The following is a 20844-nucleotide window of genomic DNA, read 5'->3' as shown; positions in this document are numbered from 1 at the left end:
AGATAAAATGCTTCCTGTCTCTGTGGGTTGGGATGAGATTAAATTGTAAAGCTGGCTTTAACTGAGGTGTTAGAAATGAGGATTTAGTAAGATGCTTCTGCTCAAACAATTCAGTAATTAGCTGCTTTGTTTTGTCAGAGGTCAGACACTTCGACTTGTGACGAGCCAGGTCAGGACTGATTCTGATACATGATAAATATGCTGCTGATGATTGATTTATTCCTTCTGTTGTAGAGGGACATCAGTGAATAAGACCAGAAATAACAACAAAATCCATCCATAGGTTTTGTAAACGTCTTCCCCAATGTGAAGTCTATACATAATGAACTGTTTTGGACCTATACACACAGAGTCGCCTCTGTGCAAAACATTCATGAAACTTTCAAATCATATAAAGGTTAAAAATCACAGTTTGATGATGGGTGTGGTCTGACCCATTTGTAACAAGTGTAGTTTTTTTTTGTTTTTTTTTAAAATAAAAGTCTCGTTTCCACTCTGACGTATTTTGCGTATTCTAAGCGGATGTCGAGAGTTCCCTCAGTCCACGCGGGGGCAGCAGAGCAGCTTGTGGAGCAGCTTCAGCTACAGACGCGCCATCCCTTCTTTCAGGTGAGTCTGGAGTTACCTGGTGCTGGCTCTGCGCGGCGGCTCAGCCAAGAAACAGCGACGCAGGCACCGAGTTTAAAAATAAATAAATGAATAAATAAATAAATAAATAAATAAAATAAAGTGGCGATGAGTTGGGTGTTTTCACTTCAGGATGATGAAGAGGCACAGCTGCCAACGGGGGGTGGGGGTGGGGGGACGAGGTCTTTTTGAGACTGCGTAAATGCGCGCTGGTGAGTGAGTGAGTGAGTGAGTGAGTGAGGGGAGGAGACCGGAGGCGAGGGACAGGCGGAGCAGGCAGGAGTCGGGAGAAATGTTGAATCAGTGTGTGTGAGGAGGACGGAGGTAACTGCTGGTCTTGCTGGATTCTCTCACTGAACAGGTGCTTCCGCCGCTGTCCTCTGCGGGTGTCCAAACGTTTACGCGGAGCTGCCCCGGTGAGCTCCGACGCACCGGTGACTCACACAAGGAGGAGGTAAGGACTGTTGCCAACAAAACTTTCCACCCTTTTAGACGTTTAGTCCATGTGATCAAATGCCACACGGGTGGACGTATGGACTTTGTTGCCTTTGGCACCGCGAAGGAAGTGCAGATGTGGGAGGCTGGCGCAGTGCAGCGCTTCACCTCTGCGCACATGGGCTCCGCTGGTACGAGACCTCGTCGCTGGGCGTTGCGGAGCCATCAGTGGGCACGCGAGTGGGCTCGGGCGCTCTCAAACACTCCACATTCTGATGATGCTGTTAGAGCGATAAGATGGTGGGCGAGGATCAAGCTTAGGCGACAATCAGAAATCTGTTTGGACGCCATGTCCAAAAAGAATCCATGCACTCTGATGTCTGGTCAGTTGTTAAGTGGCCGTCACGAGCTGCTTTTTTGCAAGTTTGGGCGGCAGATGATATCAGGGAATTGTGGAAAGTGGTTGTGTCGTACTTGTCAGATGGAGTGCAAAGATTTTAATGTGCTGCGTGATATTTTTAGGACATATTCAGGGATTTGGGCTAGAGGTTGCAGGGGAAAGCCATCCAGATGCGTCTGCTCTAGACCAGCGGGTCCCATCTGCTGCGCTGACCAACATCTGGATGTGTCCGTCGGTTGCAGGAGGGCTCCCGAGTTTGGCCGTTTTTATTTCAACTTTATTCTTTGTGTCTAGACAGCTGATTATATGCTTCCAGGTACAAGCAGACGTCCCTTTGCGTCCGTATCTTCCATTCTCGCTTCCTTTCCCGAGTAGCATCCCAGGAGTTTAAAGCTGTCCCTCCTCCCGCTGCCGTCTGCTCTGTTAAAGAGGTTGTTTCTCTGACACACTCCAACTTGTTCAGCACCTTCCACCACTCCCATTATCTCCTCTCTCGCTCTCTCTGCTAGGGCTACTTTTCCCATCTGACCTGTGATGATAGCTCCTAAGCTCATTAGCATAATGAGGATTACAGCTGACATGCAGCGTCTGGGCCTGTCTTGCTGGATCCAGCAGAGACACGTAGTGCAGTGGCAGCTCTCATTGTGCCAGTAAAATGCCACCTCCAATCAGGACTCACAGGGAGGCTGCAGGTTGTACAGCTGTACAGAAAGAGTGAGGGACAAGGACAAATGGACTTTCTGAGGATGAAATTATTCACGAATTAAATCAGCTGGCATAGGAGCTAGTTAGATATAAATGGATGAATTTGAATGCCTCACCGTTTCCTTCTAAAAGACATAAAAACTGCAAATTGATTTTGCCTCATAATTGTAATTCAGTTTTGTCTGCAGGAGGAAAAGTTCTTTACTTTTTCTCATTCGTTTATTTACAAGTCTTTCCTTCCACTCGTGCTGCATAAACAATCGAGTCACCCACTTTCCATATAATTTTATTCTAAAGTTCAAGCTGCGGGTCAGAGCCCACAAGAGGTCCTGCCAGCGAGTCTCCACATGATGAAAACGGAAGCTGATTTTTGACAGGGCGAGCGACAACATTTTGCATCTGTTCAGCCTGTTTTCCTAGCTGTCTCTGCTTTTTATGTAAATTTTCTACTATTTTTCTCTTATACCAATATTTTCTAGTCATTCCATGGTTATTTAGTGAAAGCAGCATGGCCCCTAGTCGTAAATTACTGCTTATTTGTTGCTTGTGATGGTTGGATTTTGGGAGCAGAAGCTGTCATTTGTGAGAGCATCATCTGAGAACAGTCAGTGGTAACCTGGCGCATCGTTAATCAGCTGTGTGATTGCACAGACTTGTGGATAATCCATGCGTATCCTTTGTTCTACTCACATTCATATTGTGATGGAGATATGCGACAGTGGGTTAAGAAATAACAAAATTCAAGACACTTTTATGGTTAATCAAAGTAGGATAACCGAGATTAAGTTTAATTCAATTTTACTTATAAATCACTTCTTCACAACAACAGCCAGCCTTAGGTGCTTTATATTTAAAGGTTATTTAATAGAAAACATATTGTGCTCATAGATATACAAATAGATATGTTCTCATAAATGTAGAATAAATTAATTAAAAATACACAGGAGCAGGTGCTGTTTTGTGGAAGCCATCATGTTGTCCTGCCATCTTAAATTTAGTGGCCAAGACGAACATCACCGTGACCCCTAATAGCATTTTACGTATGTGACTAGAAAGTGGCCATATATGTAGCACAACTTATAAGTTATTTTTAATTTAAAGATCATAAATAACATGTATATTTTCATCCTCTCTTTCTCATCCACCATTGTCCTCTCTTCTCCCTCATTTCCACCTCATGCTCTTCCTCCTCACTTCACACCTCATCTCCTGCACCGACATCAGGGCTCTAACACACTAAAATGTCCCTAAACATCTTATTTATTCCATTGTCAGCAGAATAGCCGTCTGTCTCAGGACAGCTGACAGTGAGCTGGCTAAAGCTAAAATTATGCCAGCTAATGTTAGGCTTGAGTCTGCTAAAAATCACACTTTCTCTCTGATAAACGATTTGATTACATTCTCACATCATATGATGTTTTTTTAGTGTCCAAGTCCAACAAGGTTAGATCCACTTCACAAAATTTTACAGACTCCTCCAGAGTAAATAGACACGGACACCCACTACTGACAGCTGAGGTGAACGTGGGACTGACAGTATACCCTCACTACAGATGAGTGAAGGCCAGAGCTGTTGGCCTCTGTAACTAAGATTATACAACTGAACTGGGAAGGGTAAGAGGACAGAATTCTGGAAATGCAATCTGCAATTTACTGACATCTAGTGGTGAGATTTAACACACTGCACCTTTAAAGGTGAAGACTACAATATTACAGCAATCAAACAATCCCCTGTGTGTGAGCACCTGGCAATAATGGAGAGGAAGGACTCCCTTTTAACATGAAAAGATCTCTGGCAGATCAACAATCAGGGTGGAAGCAGTCATGTGACTTACGTGATTGAATTTTTGCTTTAATTCTGATAGTCTGCCAGCTCACTGCAGCAGATCTCTAGTCTATATTATGTTATAATATTAATTAATATATGATAATGTTCTGAATACTACATAATAATAAATCCACTGCTTAGAGTTCAAGAGCAGAACAAGAACTATGACTGGAATCTGTCTGACCATGAAAGGACAGACCCTCTGGTGAGACAGCTGAATGATAACTGCCACAAAAGCACCCAGGTCAGCCTGTCAGCTAGCTCGCTAGTGGGGACTGACCTTTCAAAGTAAAAGCAAGGGGACTGTTGCCCGTTAAATGACAAAAATGCCATAAATATACAAAAATGTTCTATGGTGGGTGTTATTATTCTTAGGTGACCTGGCTCAATAAAGTCTAGGTATGGGAAGCATTGGTTACTTCTTTCAAAGAAAACTCCTCCTGCCTTTAGGTGTAAAATAAACCAGTTAGTTTATAGTTTTGTTTGGGATTCTCATCACTGTACAGGATTTTAGTACACAGCATCAGGAATCAGCATTTTAGCACAAATTTAACTGCACACCACAATATTTTTGGTCGAGACAAACAGAGACGTGTTCAAAAACAGTTGCAAAAAACAATGTAAGGTACTGTACTGTGGTGTTATGTACGTTTGAAAGTAAAACTCTTCTGAGCTGGGATTTGTTGATGAGGTACTTTTATCCTAAAATGACTAAGTCTGATTTAGGAGAATGCGGGCTTTCAGTGGAATGCGTTGACCAGATGTATAGATGACATTTATATGCCTAAAAAAATGGATGTTTTATGGGTCACACTGATCGTTGCTCCTTATGTAACCGTGTTTAGTATGCATTCAGCATAAAACACCTCCATTTGGACATGCAGTGTTTTATGCCTGTTTGGCTAATGAGGCACCCCTACCCTGGAGGACACAGGCAGAGTGTGAGTGTACAGTACAAAGTGCCTTCAGATTTAAGTAGTGTCGGTTGTGTGTGACAAATATCCTGGCTCACACACACGCACACATGCACACACGCACACACACATACACACACACACACCAGCCTGCGACAGACATTAACCCGGAGAGATGATTGTGGAAGATAGCCAGTACTCCCATCAGAGGATTAAGTGGGCTGCTTACAGCGGACAGTTTGGTGATCCGGCCTGTTAATGATGAGGACTTGGACATGGATGGTATCAGAGGGCGATACAAAGAGAAAGCAATAAAAACAAAATGTTGGCAGAGGAAATGAACCGTTTAGTGGATTAAACAGGCAACAGAAAAACAAGTCAAGTGTTTTTAAAAAACTTTCTGACATAGTGTGTTATTTGATGAAAAAAAAATCAAAAATCATTTCAGTTTTATGAGACATGATCAAATACTTGAGTGAGTGCTCCCATGAATTGAGATGTTATTCCCTTCAAGGTTGTCAGCTCTTGCAGTCATACAGTGCTCACAGCATTCCTGCTATGCTTGAATGTCCAGAATCATCACCAGCGATGAGCTTTGGATTTCAAACCAAACAGCAGTTTCCTGCAGAGCAGCCTGCAGTCTCCAAACATGAAGTAGACACACCAGGCTCAGAGTGTGACCCAGAGCGTGCTTGTAATTTTATTGTGACATTAACATGTTTGCATCATAAATTGGTTCCTCCGAGGGTCAAACACTTCTAACATCCTGAAGCATCTGAGAGGGAAAATTGGTGAAAATGAGCTGAACTGTGTGCCTTTTCTTTGGTGTGTTGGCACAGTGGGAGGGATCTAGTAGAATCACAAATGCAAACCTTAAATTGTTCAGAACAGGAGTTCCAGGCAGAGATCAAAATGTTGAAGAGACCACTGAGGGGTTCCATCACTGCACAAAAAAGACAACTTTGAAGGGACAGAGGCCACATTTAAATCAGGGAGTATGTTTCCTTTGTAGGACGTGTTTGAAAATGTATTAACTCCTATTTATGAACTGATAAACTGTGTTAGATACTCAACCTGACAGACTCATTACAGTTACAGCAGCACTTCCCCACTGCTGTTAGCCAAGAAATGCACTTGTAAATTAGCCCTGGTTAAATTACAACTTTAATTTTTACATGTTAGGTTTTGTACAGATTAAAGTGTAACAAATGTGGCTAGTGAATATTAAAGAGAACACTTATCCAACCTAAATAATGAGGTCAGTGTATTGTAAGTAATCCCTGTGAGTCAGAAGGGTGGGCTTCAGACTCATCTAAACAATCGCTTTCAGACAGTTTTTTTCTACTCTTGGATCTGTAAGATGTCACAGAGACAGGATACCAAGGGGCCCTTCCATATACACTGATCAGTCATAAATCATGACCACTATTGGAGTGAAAAAAACTGATTATCTCTTCATCATGGCACCTGTTAGTGGGTGGGATATATTAGGGAGTAGGTGAACATTTTGTCCTCCAAGTTGAGGAGTTAAAAGCAGGAAAAATGGGCAAGTGTAAGATCTGAGCAGCAAAACTGTGATGGCTAGAAAACTGGATTAGAGCATCCCCAAAACTGCAGTTCTTGTGGGAAAAATGTTTCCAGTCTGCAGTGGTCAGTATCTAACAAAAGTGGCTGTAGGAAGGAACAGTGGTGAACCAGCGACAGGGTCATAGACGGCCAGGGCTCAGCGCTGGTTGGCCCGTGTGGTCCGATCCAACAGATGAACTACTGGAGCTCAGATTGCTGAAGAATTGTGGTTCTGATAAACATGAGTCAGAATACACAGGGCATCACAGTTTGTTGTGTATGCGGCTGGATAGCTGCAGGCCAGTCAGGCTGCCCATGCTGACCCCTGTCAGCAGTTCCAATAGAATAAACAACGGGAACGTGAGCTTCAGAACTAGACCACGATGCAATGAAAGAAGTTGTCCTGCTCTGATCGATCATGTTTTCTTTTACATCATGTGGACGGCCGGGTGTGTATGTGTTACTTACCTTATATCAGGGCAGTAGCCATAATGTTGTGCCTGATCGACATATGCAACCACTTCCTGTCATTCTTTCATTTCTATTGGCCATGCATTTGTACTTCACACCTCAGCATGGGTTTCAGTGTGCAGTGCCTTCTATGTGAAATTGCCCGAAGACTCTCACATCAGGCTCACATATCTATTTTTGAGCACAGAAGCTGTTTAACCTTTTTGTTTAGCCCACAGAATAAAGTTTTGCTGTCTAGGAGATTAGCTGAGGAGCTGTTCAAGATAAATATGGATAATTTGGGAATGTTATTCATATAAAGCAACTGTAGTAGAGCCCTAGTATAAAAACTGGAGCTGGCAAGGTGAATAATGATCCCCTTTTAAAGGTCATGCTTGGAGGTTTTGCTGTGAACCCTTTGAACAAAGCAAGGCCTGCTTTTTCCCTGCTTCCAGCTACTCTGCTAGCATGTTCAGTAGGTAGAGTGGTTGCCCCATGATCGGAAGGTCGGGGGTTCGATTCCCCTTAACAGCTACCCTGAGGTACCCCTGAGCAAGGTACCGTCCCTACACACTGCTCCCCGGGCGCCCAATGGCTGCCCACTGCTTCACTGAGTGAATGGGTTAAATGCAGAGAGCAATTTCCCCACGGGGCTCAATAAAGTACAATAATGTACATAATAATAATGTAATGTTTTCACTATTACGCAGTGTTACCAACTCCTCAGTAAGGAAAATCGCTATTGGCTGTCCTAAAAGTCGCTAGAAGTCGCTAAATGATGTCATCGTCTAATTTGCATAACTGGTCATGCTAATGTAATTGTAACCTACATTGTTGGAGAGAGAAATAACATCGTGGAAGAGACATAAAGTGAGTAAAAAACGTCCTAAACGCATTTAGAATTTATTTAGAACTACAAATTAAATTTCTTTTTGCAATTATTGTTTTTTAATGTCACAATTCCAATCCTGCTCCTTTATCCGGGCTTGGACCGACAAAAGTGACCTGAAATTGGCACTCTGGTGGAGTTACTTTGTGTGTGTGTGTGTGTGTGTGTGTGTTTATTAATAGTTTTAAACCTTGAGATCCACAAAACAGCATAACAGTAAAAGAAGAACTGACTGCGTTACAGTCAGTGCTCATGCGCGATTCATTTGCAGTTTGGACGCGTATGAACATCTCCTGCCCTGATAGCAGCTGGGGGAGGACTATCCTCCAACTGTGAGCGCTTTGGCAGGGGTGAGGTGCCCATGGCAGCACCTGCTACTTGTGGAGAGTAAGAGCGATACGTGTTTTCACGTAAAAAAGTCATCATAAATAAGTCTCCAGTAACACCAGAAAAAGTCGCCAGATTTGTCGCTAGTCGCTTTCTAGAAAAAAAATCGTTAAAGGGGTCTGAAAACTCGCTAAATATAGCGACAAAGTCGCTAAGTTGGCAACACTGCTATTACGTGGCCACTATTAGCTTGATGAACTATTATACCTATTTAGACAATGTGTTTTTAGTAGTTTTAATTTTTAAAAATGCTATTACTATGGGCACATTTAGGGATTTAAATTACTTTTACCAAACTAAACTACTAAACCAGCTCTTTAAAGCTTTTAAAGAACTGAACAGGTTGAGGCAAAGCTAATTTAGCTAGCCTGTGGCTAAAACGTTATATTTAGCTTATAGGTTGATCAGTCTTTATCTAATTTAACCAAGCAAAACAGGGAGTAAGTTGAAACATTCATGACGAGATAAGTGACAAAGAGAGAAAAAACTTTTTGTAGCTGGTCAGTGTAGTAGCTGTCTGGATGTTCATTAGCGCAGCTCATAGTGGAATAAATGGAATCCCTTAAAAACAGATTGTAGCTCAAACAAACAGGTTTGTGTGCATGATTGTGTTTTTGTGTGAAAGCAGCTGCCTTGTTGTATAATTGCATTTTATTGTTTACATGATTCAGCTCATTAGGCTCACTGACCTGTTGCAACTGAGGTGGTGCTCGTGCCATCATGATAATACAAATGGATGGGAACAGAGAAGTTCTGGGAAACATTTTAGCGCATAGTTGTTTTATGTCCCATTGATGCATTGAAAATCCATTATAGGGTCTCTGGGGATAAAACCAATGCTTTGTTTCCAACCACAGCAATGGAAACAGTAACAGTAACAGCAATGGATTTAGAAAAACAAGCACATGCAAATTTAGGAATCATGACTCATTCCCAGCAAATTGTTTGCTTGGATTAATTTTTAATCTTTGGACAACATACAGTTTACAACACGGTATCTATAAATTGTCTCTGAGAATGATTTTTCTAATGTGAGTAAATATTCAAACTAGTCTGTTTTTAATGAGGTTTGTGAAGAGCAGTTCACATTCTTTAATTTAAACATTTAAAAAATGCAATTAGGTTTTAAATAAACTCTAATAAAAGGTAAAACAAATGGAGATATATAAATAAAAACATCAAACACATGGCAAATGGTGACAAAAGCAATATTCTGAAATGTCACAGTAGGAATTCAATTAATAAACTCAGTAATGCATGCTGTTTGCTATTAGAGCAAGGTGCTGCTTCAGTTTAACTTGGAATAAGAAACTCACTTGACACAGAGGCAATTTTAGAAAATGTATGTGGATGTACCCACATAGCAAGGAGGTCCTGCCCGGATCTGGTGTCAAGCCGGCACTGCTGGCTGACTTCTGACATGGTAAGACGTATGTCATCGAGATATGGGCCAGGCCTGGCATAGATGGCACTATTGTGGTTTGGTTTATGTGGCCCAGGGTCATAGAAAACAGGTCCTCCCTGGATCTGGCATCAAGCTGGCACTTCTGACTGACCGGTGTCATGGCAGGGTGTATGTCAACCAGATGTGGGCCAGGTCTGGCGATGATGGCACTATTTATGTTCCTATTTTAGTTAGAAGACCCAAATGCCATGTTGCAATATTACACTGCTATGGTAGCCAACGTTTCAAATGCAGGTTTGACAGGTTTGTACGTGTACATTTTATCCAAAACCTAGTGACGGTTTACTCATCTTTTCCACCGGGTGGTTGTAGCTCAGGGGGTAGAGCAGGTCACCTGCTGATCAGAAGGGTAGTAGTTCGATCCCTAGCTCCTCCAGTCTGCATGTCAAGAGTGTGAATGTAGTTAGGACGCGCTTGGTATAGAGAAAATGTGTGATTGGGAGAATGTGGCATGTTGTATAGAGCACTTTGAGTAATCTGGGAGAACAGAAAAGTGCTATAAAAGAATCAGTCTATTCACTGTCTGAACCGAGTTTCGTCATGTTACTTTTGCACTGTTTTGCATGTTCTGGCACATGTTGTTATTACATGACTTGATTAAGGTACAGATTAGGCTGACATCTGGGGCCAGAGCTGAAACTGTTCTGGGCCAGCAGTGTGTCTGCAACTGGCCCGTGGCTCCACACCACTTACACATGGCCCACACACCACAAAGAATGACGGCCCTTTGGTGGTCCAGATCAGGTTTGCCAGAGGTAGTCCACACATTGGGCCAGCACAAAGCCAGTTGCAGACGCACAAAGCCAGTTGCAGACACACTGGTGGTCCTGTGCTGGCCCATGTGTGGATTCTTTCTTTGTGGTATGTGTGGCCATGTGTACATACCCATGTACACTGTGTGTGGGCCAGATCCAGGCCATACCAATTTTGCTATGTGGGTAGCAACTGTCTTGTTGTATCAAATAAGGCTTGAAAATGGCAACTGAGACAACAAACATTTTTTTTTGTACTCATAAATCAAATTAGAAATGGATCTATTTGCTCATGGGCTTCTGTGCAGCCAGACCCCCCCGCCCCCCGACTCCTCAATGATGGGTAAAAAACTATTTGCACAGCATGCAGCAAAGCATGTGTTTGCCTGCTTGTGAGGAAAACATCTGATAATGTCAGTACAAAATAACCATTACCTCCATGGTATGACTCCAGCTGACCCTTGCTGCATGGTGCTCTGCTTCCCCGTGACCACCTCTCTAAACAGTTTTTATTCTTTAGACAGTGGCTGCTCTGGTTATTCTTTTTGCCCACGATCTTTAGCATAGTGTATATATAGTAAATAGCTGAACGCAGCCATTTAGCCATGTTAGCGCTTCCTGATGTCATTGCAGGAAAAGCACAAAGATATTAACACTTTACTCCAGATTTAAAGAAACAACACTGAACATGACATAATAACATTACATTCTTGTTCCTGACCATTTCTGGATTGGGGACCAGAAATATTGGCATGGTAATTAGATAACTGTCAGACTGGCATGATTAAACAACGTGCTGTTGTCAGTTTATTGCAGGCATATTGACGCTGGGAGCAATTAAATAGGTGGTGGAAAGTTTAATTAAATAGTTCCACTAATGGCCTAAAGTATTAGTTCAGCATTAAGAGAGCCCAGCTCAGCGGAGACCTAGCTGTGTGACTGTTTGCTATGATTGCTTCCTCTTTCACGTTTGCCTGAAGCACCGAGTCAGACTGGGGGGAAGCAGGTCACTGTGTGATTGCTTTGTGAGGGTATTATTTCAAGTTTGCTAGAGGCGCGGGGATACATAAGCTCATGGAAACTGATTGCTGTTTGATCCCTTTGCGCAATTGCTGCAACCAGACACACTGACTTTGATACAAGCTTTTCTCAAGGAGGCATGGGAAAAGTTGGCACGGGGGCTGAGCCGCTTTACAAGTGAGAAGCTTACATTCACACTGGGAATGTTGACTTACACACTGCAAACACAAAGTGTGGCTGCGTTTGTTTATAGCATTTAAAGTGACAAATGTGTTTATTGTGTAGAATGAGTGACGGCGGCGAACGGACAGTCACTGTCCTGCATCCTGAGTCTTTGAGTTGCTTGATCCCAGACATCTGTCTGTGGCAAGCGGACTGTTTTCCAGCCTGATTGTAATGTAGATGGCATAACTCGCCTCAGATTAATCGATCTCTGAAGAGACATGTGACGAGAAAATCTCTTTGACACTCAACCCCAGAGCCATTCTGTATGCAGCGAGTAAAATGCTGGTTTCATCTGGGGGGTTTTTAACCCCCACATGGGGTCTGTACCTCTCACTTTCCTTATTTTGGCCTCTCTGCCTCTCAGCAGCCTCCAGGGGCTACTATAGGACCCCATATATCTAATCTTAAGGGTCAGGGAAAAAGGGCTGTCAGCAGTTGCTTATTGATTGTGCTTCTGCCTTTGTGAATTGTTTCCTCTAATCACTTGCCTCTGTTGGATTGATGAATCTGTTCTTGATTTTTAGAGACTAAAGTAATCTGAAGGTCAGTTTTTCTTTAGTACAGGGATGTCAACCTCATACGGTCACTCTACTCGACCCTTCTGTCCCTTTCTGTCAGTGTAAAGAAGTTTAACTACACATTTAATCCTTGAGATATTTTAATATAAGAAAAAGAAGTGCAGTTTAAACAATATGTTACTCTACATAATGAAAGAAATCTGTTAACATGATTATTCAGGCTTAAAACGTCAGAAATAAGTCTGTAAAATTACAGACAAAAAAAAAGTTTGCCTAGACTAATTATAAAATTAATAAACATTTTTTTACAGATCTACTGTAAAAAACACACATGTAAACAGTCAATAGTAAAAAAAAAACAGGAACTTTATGAATGAGTAAATATGCCCGAGCTTAATGATGTCAGATTAAACAGATTTTTTTAAACTTACATATCTGTACTGGTTACCTGTATTGTTTGCAGTGTGGGTTTTTTTTATTCATCTTTGCATCTCTTGAAGTTTGTTCAAAAAGCTGCTGCTGAGCTTTCGACTGGGACTGAAATGAGGGATCAGTTTAAGGAAAACCTCTGCTTCTTTGCAGTGGCATCAACCGACGCCATTCTTTTTCACGGCATCCTCAGCTATCCCAGATGTCATGCCCTCATTCTCACAGCCACCAAAGTACACCTTTGGAAAAATCCTTGGTCAGATATCAGAAGTCTTTCCTGCTGTGTGTTACATGTGAGAAAAGGATGACGGAAAATAAATCCTGGGTTGTTTTACATGTGCTTCACGTCCCCCCTTTACATTATAGCATGGAAATGTGAACAGAGTTAAAACATTTATGCCAGTATAAGTTGAAGTGTGTCACTGTTTGGTTGAATATATTAACTGTGAATGTTGTTCTGTGTTAAAGAGGCATCTCATCACAACTCACGAGAAAAAAGCCAAAAGCAGCACATTTGGATTTATCTCACATCACAGCAGTTTCTAAAAATATCCACAGAGGATGTGAATCATTGATTGTGTTGCTGTTTTATAACCATCATAACCACTTTAACGTTCAGGCTCATGTACACATGTTCAGCGACATGTCTGAGTGCTAAAAGAGCAACATGCGCACCTGCTTTGTAAGAGGGAAGGATTTCAAATTTATTCGCTTTTGACCTCCTCTGACCTCTGAAATCCAGTGAAATAGTCTGTCTAGCAGAAGTATGATGTACTGTAACAGTACGAGGAGAAAAAAAAACCTACCTTTTTTGATCACTTTACCAGAGATACTAAGGCTGGGAAGCCATGACTGACATTACTGGTGGACAGACACATTGGTCATTAGGCTGATTAATTATTTTAATTTCAGCTGCTCATCTTTTCTGTCTCCTCTCATCTGACAGTCAGAAATAAAGTCCTGCAGTGTGTGGTATTCAAAGGATTGTAACAGGCTTTTTCCTTTTGATCCAGAGATGTTCAGTTCTTATACTAAAGTTATTAATAATTTAGGAAGTTCTTATTTTTACTGCCTTCAGCTTACTTTGCAGCCATCAGCGAAAGAAACAGTGTGAAGAACTGTCGTAGCATAAGCCCTTTTCTTACATTGGATACGGACAATAGGGAAAACCCAAAAAATCCTGACCGGAAGCACTTGGCAACAGTGGAGAGGAAAAGCTCCCATTCAACAGGAAGTAATTTCAGACAAAAAGGGCAACCAACCGGTTGGGGCTGAGATTTTCACAACAGTGATGGAGAGAGCCACAGTGTGTTCATGATATTAGCTCCACTGATTGGAGCTGTAAAAATGCACGGGTGCTCTTAACACCCACACGGACTATTTTACTGCATGCAGCCAAAGACTGTTTAATTTGATTTGATCAATAGGACCTGCATTAGGTCCTATTGATTTGATCAATAGGACCGGCTACCAAAAATCACGCACATCTATCACTTTATAGAAAGTTTCATGACAGCCAAACAGCCACCAGGGGTTCATCATTATCCTTCTTTTGTCATTCATGGTTAAAACAGCATCACCTGCTGTCACCCACTGATATAATCCGAAAGACCTGGAGGATCATCAACTTACTCATCCTGAACACTCAGAATGCAAACACTCTGATTGCAAATTAGAGCGAGGCTTGGATCCTCTGAATGTCGATCGAAGGGAGATAAGCACAAGTGCTCCACACACGATTAGGAGGACACTCTTAGAAAAAAAAGTCTAACTTTCGCAGCAGCTCTCTTTCAGAAAACATTGATTGAGTTGGGCAGTTTGCATTGCAATGATCTAACCAGCCACTTGTTGAGAGGCAGTAATACTGCATGTGTTTGAGCTGACAACACTGACAGTGATTCAACACTTTCTTCTTGGTTATGTAAGAGAGCTACGTCAGAGATTTGCCATTAATGGAATTGTACTTCTGTATTTAATCCTGCTGGGATTAACTTCCCAACCTCTTTGGATCAGTTCTACATCAATCCCTTGTTTTTCTTCCATCCTGCCACCATCTCTCTCTCATGGCTTTCGGTTTTGCTCAACAGTGCAAGCTAAACAGATTTTTGTCTTTTTCCCATCTCATATGCATTTTTAAAAAAACTTTCCTGTAGGTCTACCTACTTTGAGTCTTATCGCCCATCCTTTGCTGGTTTCTTTGTGTTTATTCTCTCTTTCCCCTCTTCCCTTGCAGCAGCTTCTCTTAATTCAGCCTTACATCCTTTCTATTTAAGGAAGAAAGCCGTGTCTGCTGGGAAAACTGCTCAGCTGGGTGGGGAGATTTAGCTGAATGGAACAGCAAGTCCCCAGATGCCCTGCTGTGGCTCATGCTCCAAAGGCAAGGAGGAAAAGGAGAGGGTGATGCACTGTGGCAGATAAACAGATACGGACAGGGGAAGAACGTGAATACGAAAGAAAGCAACTGTTTACAATGAGGAAGAGTGGACGGAAGAGGAGATTCACAGAGGAAACTGTGCTGAGCTCCACCTCTGCTGTGATGGCCTCTTAATGTTTCTGCTCCGCTCTGACTCGTGGCTGCTGTTGGACATGAAAGCTGTGCAAGCTTTCTCTGTGTGCTTTCTCCACAGCACAGTGCTTTTTAAAAAAATAAATCACCCCAGAGGACCGTAGAAGAAGCCGCTGTTGAAATAAGTGGAATTTGGTTATTTTTCTGTCTTGAGTTAATGGTTCCCTGATGAGTTAAAAAAAATACTAAGCAGCATACAAGTATAGAAAACTTCACCAGATACTTTAAACTGGTGAGCCCTTTTTAGCGTCATTGCTAAAAAGAGTTCTGACACCTACAGTACCTGAAAAGGCAACTTTGCCTAAATATTCTTAAAACAACAGCAGACACACGATAATAACTGTTGTCTGTCTGTTCTGCCATTGTAATACCACTCATGCCTCATCTCACTGTGCTGTAGAATCTCGACCCTGCTGCCAAAACTCATCCATTACTTTGCTGTGCTATCAGACCCATCATGGCAAGAACTACAAAAACAGCATCTGTGTTGCAATAAAACTAGAATAATGTTTCAGAGCCCATAGCATGTGCTATTGTTGCTACAAATGTGACTGTAAGAAAAAAGACAAGCTAGAGACGTAGGGAAGGAGACTGTAATCAGATAGCTGAGGGAGGCAATTACTATATAAACTGGTGTGCTCCCAAATGCAATCACAAAATTGCCTCAAGGGGCTGTGCAATCTGCACAAAATAGGGCCCCGATTTGGATTAGAAGCCTAACCCCTAAATGGAAGAATCCTCAGGAGGTGGGACAGATGAGGGATCCCTCTTCATGGATGGGCAGACAAATCTAATGTCACGGGTACAGAATAGAGCAGCACAGAAATAAAGCCCAGACCTTTCATCAGGAGGTAGATGTGCAAACCTGTTTTGTATGTTTGAGATGACTGAATCAAAACGTAAGCTGCAATTTTTACCATATGGTTTTAACAAACTGTAGCAAGTCTTAGTTAATGCTAGCAACTGCTGATTTAACTGTCTGTGACATCTGCTGCTATCATATTTACTCTGTAAATTAGCTGCAGCTAATTGTTGTTTAGACTGTGAACTGGCAGACCCATAAAAAAGGGGAAATTGCAGCTCTGCTCCAGATATATACAGTCTCTGACTCTTCTGATTCTTCTTTGTCATTATTTATGGGAAAAATTCAGTCTAGTCTGCGTCACTCAAAGGTGTACAGACCTCACAAAATAGTTAACTGGTAGGTTTGTGTGTGTGAGTGTGTTAATGACAGAAAGCTAGTGCACAAAATAGCTTGAATATTATGTAAAATTTCTAACCATTACGTGCAATTGCCACATTATTTTCTTAAAAGTCACTAATTGAGACCTGCAGGACACAAAAACACTGTAGCTAGTCCGAAAAGATAATGCTAGCTTGTGTGGCTAATGTGCACAATGTCAACTATATAATTTGGTGCTATTAGTATGATATCAAAACATTGTAAGTTTTGATTCAATAACACTTGTAGTATAACCTGGACAGCAAAGCAACAAATACTAGGAATATGATACAATAAGATATACTTTATCGTCTTCTTAGGGAAATTGGTTTTGGATTCACGTGCTGTCACTGAAGCTGCCTTTGCAAAGAGTCAATAAACATCAAAAGAAAAGAGTAATAAAAGTAATAATTAGAGAGTCTAGATAACTACAATTACCAGATGTTATATGCAGGTGTCATAGTTTCTGCATCTGTGAACATGCTGGAGTATGCTGAGGTTCGATTGATGGACATTTCAACATTAGAGGGTCAGGTCAAGGCTTTGGTAGAAAAAACACTAAAAGGAACCAACCACACATGTAGCCCTCTGGCTGACTTTGAGGAACAGGAGTGACTACTTGCCCTTAGTGCCTGCATCTGTCTGAGTCCACAGCCGAGTGTAATCCCCATCTGGCAGCATGATGTGATCCTTTACAGTTTGTGTGGTGCATCTCCTTATGTCACAGAAAAGACATGAAGAACTGGGTGTGGGATATTAAGATGGTGCCTTATTCGAGTGAGGTATGCTCAGTGACACCATGCAGCAGCTTTCAGGGCAAAAAAAAAATCTTAGTAATAAGTGTCAAAAATCCAGAAACAGGTCAGTACAAACCCCCAATTTTTCAAGTGGTCAACAAACTGAACACATCTACAGCTACGATCAGTTGTTTTGTTCTCGATAGCTAATTACCATCCTTATAAAACCGTAAGTGAGAGTTTCCCCCCGTTTTTTAGACCTCAAAATCACCAACACTGTGTCTGTCTGTGCCAAAAGAGCCAGGCATCTGAGACACCTGATTGTTCTCTGATGAATTAGGCCCAGAGAGAATGCATTGCTTGTGTTTTAATACAGTGAGCACTTAGAGACTTGGGGATATAACATACGGTATTAATGATATTGACAATGTCAATACCAATCATTACCATAACAACAACAACAACTTCAGCAAAACTTTACAATAAATATGTAGACCCACAGTTACTGCATATTCATGATAACTGTAACAATTAAAAAGTTAATTAATTTTAATATTGTTCCATATGTGATTAATAAAAAACAGAAAAATGTGTATTTTTTTTCCATTTGTATGTTTATGGCAGTCTTGGTTACAAACATGTGCAGTAAGCAGAAGTAATTTCCCAATAAACCCAACTTCAGCTAAACAAATGTAATAATGATCTTGAGCGCATCAGTGTATTTTATACCAAAATATTTCTATCACAACATGATTTTTTTTGACAGAAACGTGAAAATATTATAAGACAGCGCTGCTCAGAATGTTGACTTTAATAAAAAACAAAACTAATCTGTTTTATTGAAGTACAGCTTTTCAGAGAAGAATGCAGCCGTGTATCTAACACCCCTGAGTTAATTTAGTGAACAGACATTTGCTTTTTTTTACGTATTAATATTCTGCCTTAGCTTTACTGACATTTAGTATAAGTTGCCTTTTTTCATGCACAGTTTTCATTCACGCCACCTCTTTAACTCTTTAATCCTCAGCAGAAAGCCTTTCCATCCATTTAATTACTTTTCACAGCTCTCGCTGCTGCACAACATGTGGCACATCAGGACGGCAGAGCGGAGTCGCCTGTGATGCGATGGAATTGTGTGACCATTATTCTGGAGGGATCCTCCAGTTAGTGAGTTTGTAAAGGCACCGATCACACGTATTTCTGTCTCGTCTATCATCGCGGTGTCACAGCAAATAAAGCAGAAATAAGCTGGTGAAGTAGTTTCCAGGCAGACTTTCTCAGAGGAGCAGAAACAGCCACCAGTGACATCTCCGGTGTTGTCTCAGATAAGAATTTGCCATTCTCCTATAATCATTTTACACACATCACTTCCTTCCTTTCCTTCCTTTTTTAGCAGTCTGCCCCACTATTCCTTTGGTGACTTAGCCGTCCTTTTATTTTTCTTTCCCCTCCTCTTGATTTTATATTTCAGACTTATGTACTTGCATCTCTGAAGTCATGTTAAACACCTCTCTCTGTGGAACAGACCAGTGCACTGCTGTGTTCTCAGAAAACTTCAGATGTGATGGGAGCTCTGAGCTTCCCGCTCTCTCCTCTCTGCAGGATGGCGCGTCACTCAATATGCACTGCAGGGTGAGATGTTAAACTTAATGAATAATAAAAGCCCCTCTATCAGTACGAGTTAATTTCACTTACAGAGGCAATGGAAACATGTAAATGTGCAAGGGAAATGTAAAGTCTTAAATACAAAGAAAGAACAACCTTGCTCGGCACAGAAATGCAGTGTTGCATGGCTCTACTGCAAGAAATCTAAAGTGCACAACTGCAGGATAAAACATTGTACCCTCCAGCACAAAGGAGACGAAGACTGTTGCAATTAAACCAGTCAAGCATTGACGTTATCTCCAGTCCGGTGTGTGTGTGTGTGTGTGTGTGTGTGTGTGTGTGTGTGTGTGTGTGTGTGTGAGCCTTACCAAAATAAATAAATGGGCTAATATAGCATGCTAGTCATTTAGAATTGTGCTGAATCAAACATTACATTACAATATACCTTGAGTGTAATAACTATACACTACCATAGTGGTCAAGTCAGATCAAAATAAAAATCATTTGTTTGAAACAATCTAAATAGTAGTAAATTAAGTGCATCGATCCATCCATTTTCTTCCACTTATGTAAGTCATGGTGGGAGTGGTGAATACAGTCTATGTTAGCACCCTGTTGCAGTGCTAACATTCAGGCTCACATTCACACCTATGGTCAATGTAGAATAACTAGTTACCTGGTTAAATGGACTGGTTCCTACAAAAGCTTTTCTATTCTATTTGAGCACTAAAACAACTTGTCTTATTCACCTACTCTTTGGTTTTTTATGTTGAAGTGCTTCTTATCTAACATTCACACTCTACACTGTGCATTCCCTCCTTTGAGCAACAAGCTAACGCCACACACATCGTCATTCCTCTAGCACTCATCTTTTCAATCATATTAAGTTGATTCTAAAATGCTCCCTTGCTTTATGATGTGGTCTCATTATTGTTGTGATTTGTTCCAACGTGCCTTGCTAACCCTAACCCTGAAACCATGCACACATACAAACGATCATCCAGTTTCTTGGCACTGTCCCAAAGATGCTGGAAAGTATTCGTGTTTATAATTGCTTCAGGTGTCTGAACTTGGGCTTAAAGATCAAGTGCTCGTTGTTCACAAACCAGTTATATTCCCTTTTGTTTAGTCCTCAGTTTTTAATTCACTTGACCACAGTTAGTGATTGTGGGAAACAATATTCAATGCCTCTGTTATTTTAGCCTGTGACTCACTTTCTTTTTAACCATGATCACTCCCATAGAAACACAGTCACTGTTGTTAAGGTTTATGTGTTTATATATGGAAAAGGGGGTGTGGCAGTATGCATGAGCCCATTAGTTTAGAATGAGTCTGACGGTCTAACATATGCAGTATGATAAGAACTAAGTTGGCCAGTGTCACTTTCATAAATCAGTCAGTTATTTTGTGTATGCACTTATTGTTGGGCAGAGTAGGAACATTTCTTTGCATGTCAGTGAACTGTATTTATTAATAATTGGTTTTAGGTCTGATATGGTGCATATCAGACCTATGATATGGCTGTAAATGGGCTCATGTCAGTGCAATTCAATTAATAATAAAAGTGTTGGTAATAATACTTGTAGTGGTTGTTGGCTTCACTCATGTATGAAAACACAGTGAATGTTAATTATTCATCTGACTCTTTTTTTAAAAAAAAGTTCATTACACCACTGTATATGATGATGGCAAAAATGGCTGTTGATAAACACCAAACAAATGAATAATAACATATTCATTCTTATTTTATAATCATAGTATAAAACAAAGCAGTCAGTTACAGACACTTTAAGCATCACTGTTTATGTTGATAATCCTGGCACCAGAGACAGTTTATTCAGTAAATTTTATTCATATTGATCAACGTGCCTAAGAGAAGTTATGGAACATACACCCATAAATGATAATCATTATAGATTTACTTTGTTAGCTTACACTTTCATTGACTGCACACAGAGTTATGTTAGTGTTACATTAGTTAATAGATAAGTAGTTTACTTTTCGGTGATTCATCATGAATCACAATGACTCATGAATGGTCTCTGATCTTGCTTCATTACACAAGAGCTCCAAATATAAAGCTGATATTGGTGGATTTAATTAA

General features: G+C 41.1%; 1 protein-coding gene across 2 annotated transcripts in view; it reads left to right on the top strand.

The window, feature by feature from the left end:
• Positions 1–899: 899 nt before the first annotated feature.
• The window catches only part of klhdc8b (kelch domain containing 8B), a 280867-nt gene continuing 260922 nt past the window's right edge, over positions 900–20844 (top strand). For both annotated transcript variants that reach the window (XM_004565463.3, XM_014409271.3), the window contains exon 1: positions 900–1081. The gene's annotated coding sequence lies outside the window, so the exon portion shown is untranslated. The remainder of the gene's footprint in view (positions 1082–20844) is intronic.

This window comes from Maylandia zebra, linkage group LG20, assembly GCF_041146795.1.
Source record: "Maylandia zebra isolate NMK-2024a linkage group LG20, Mzebra_GT3a, whole genome shotgun sequence".
In the NCBI taxonomy this organism is placed as follows: Eukaryota; Metazoa; Chordata; class Actinopteri; order Cichliformes; family Cichlidae; genus Maylandia; species Maylandia zebra.
The sequence above is the reverse complement of the archived record's forward strand: the minus strand, read 5'-3'. Positions and strand labels throughout refer to the sequence as shown.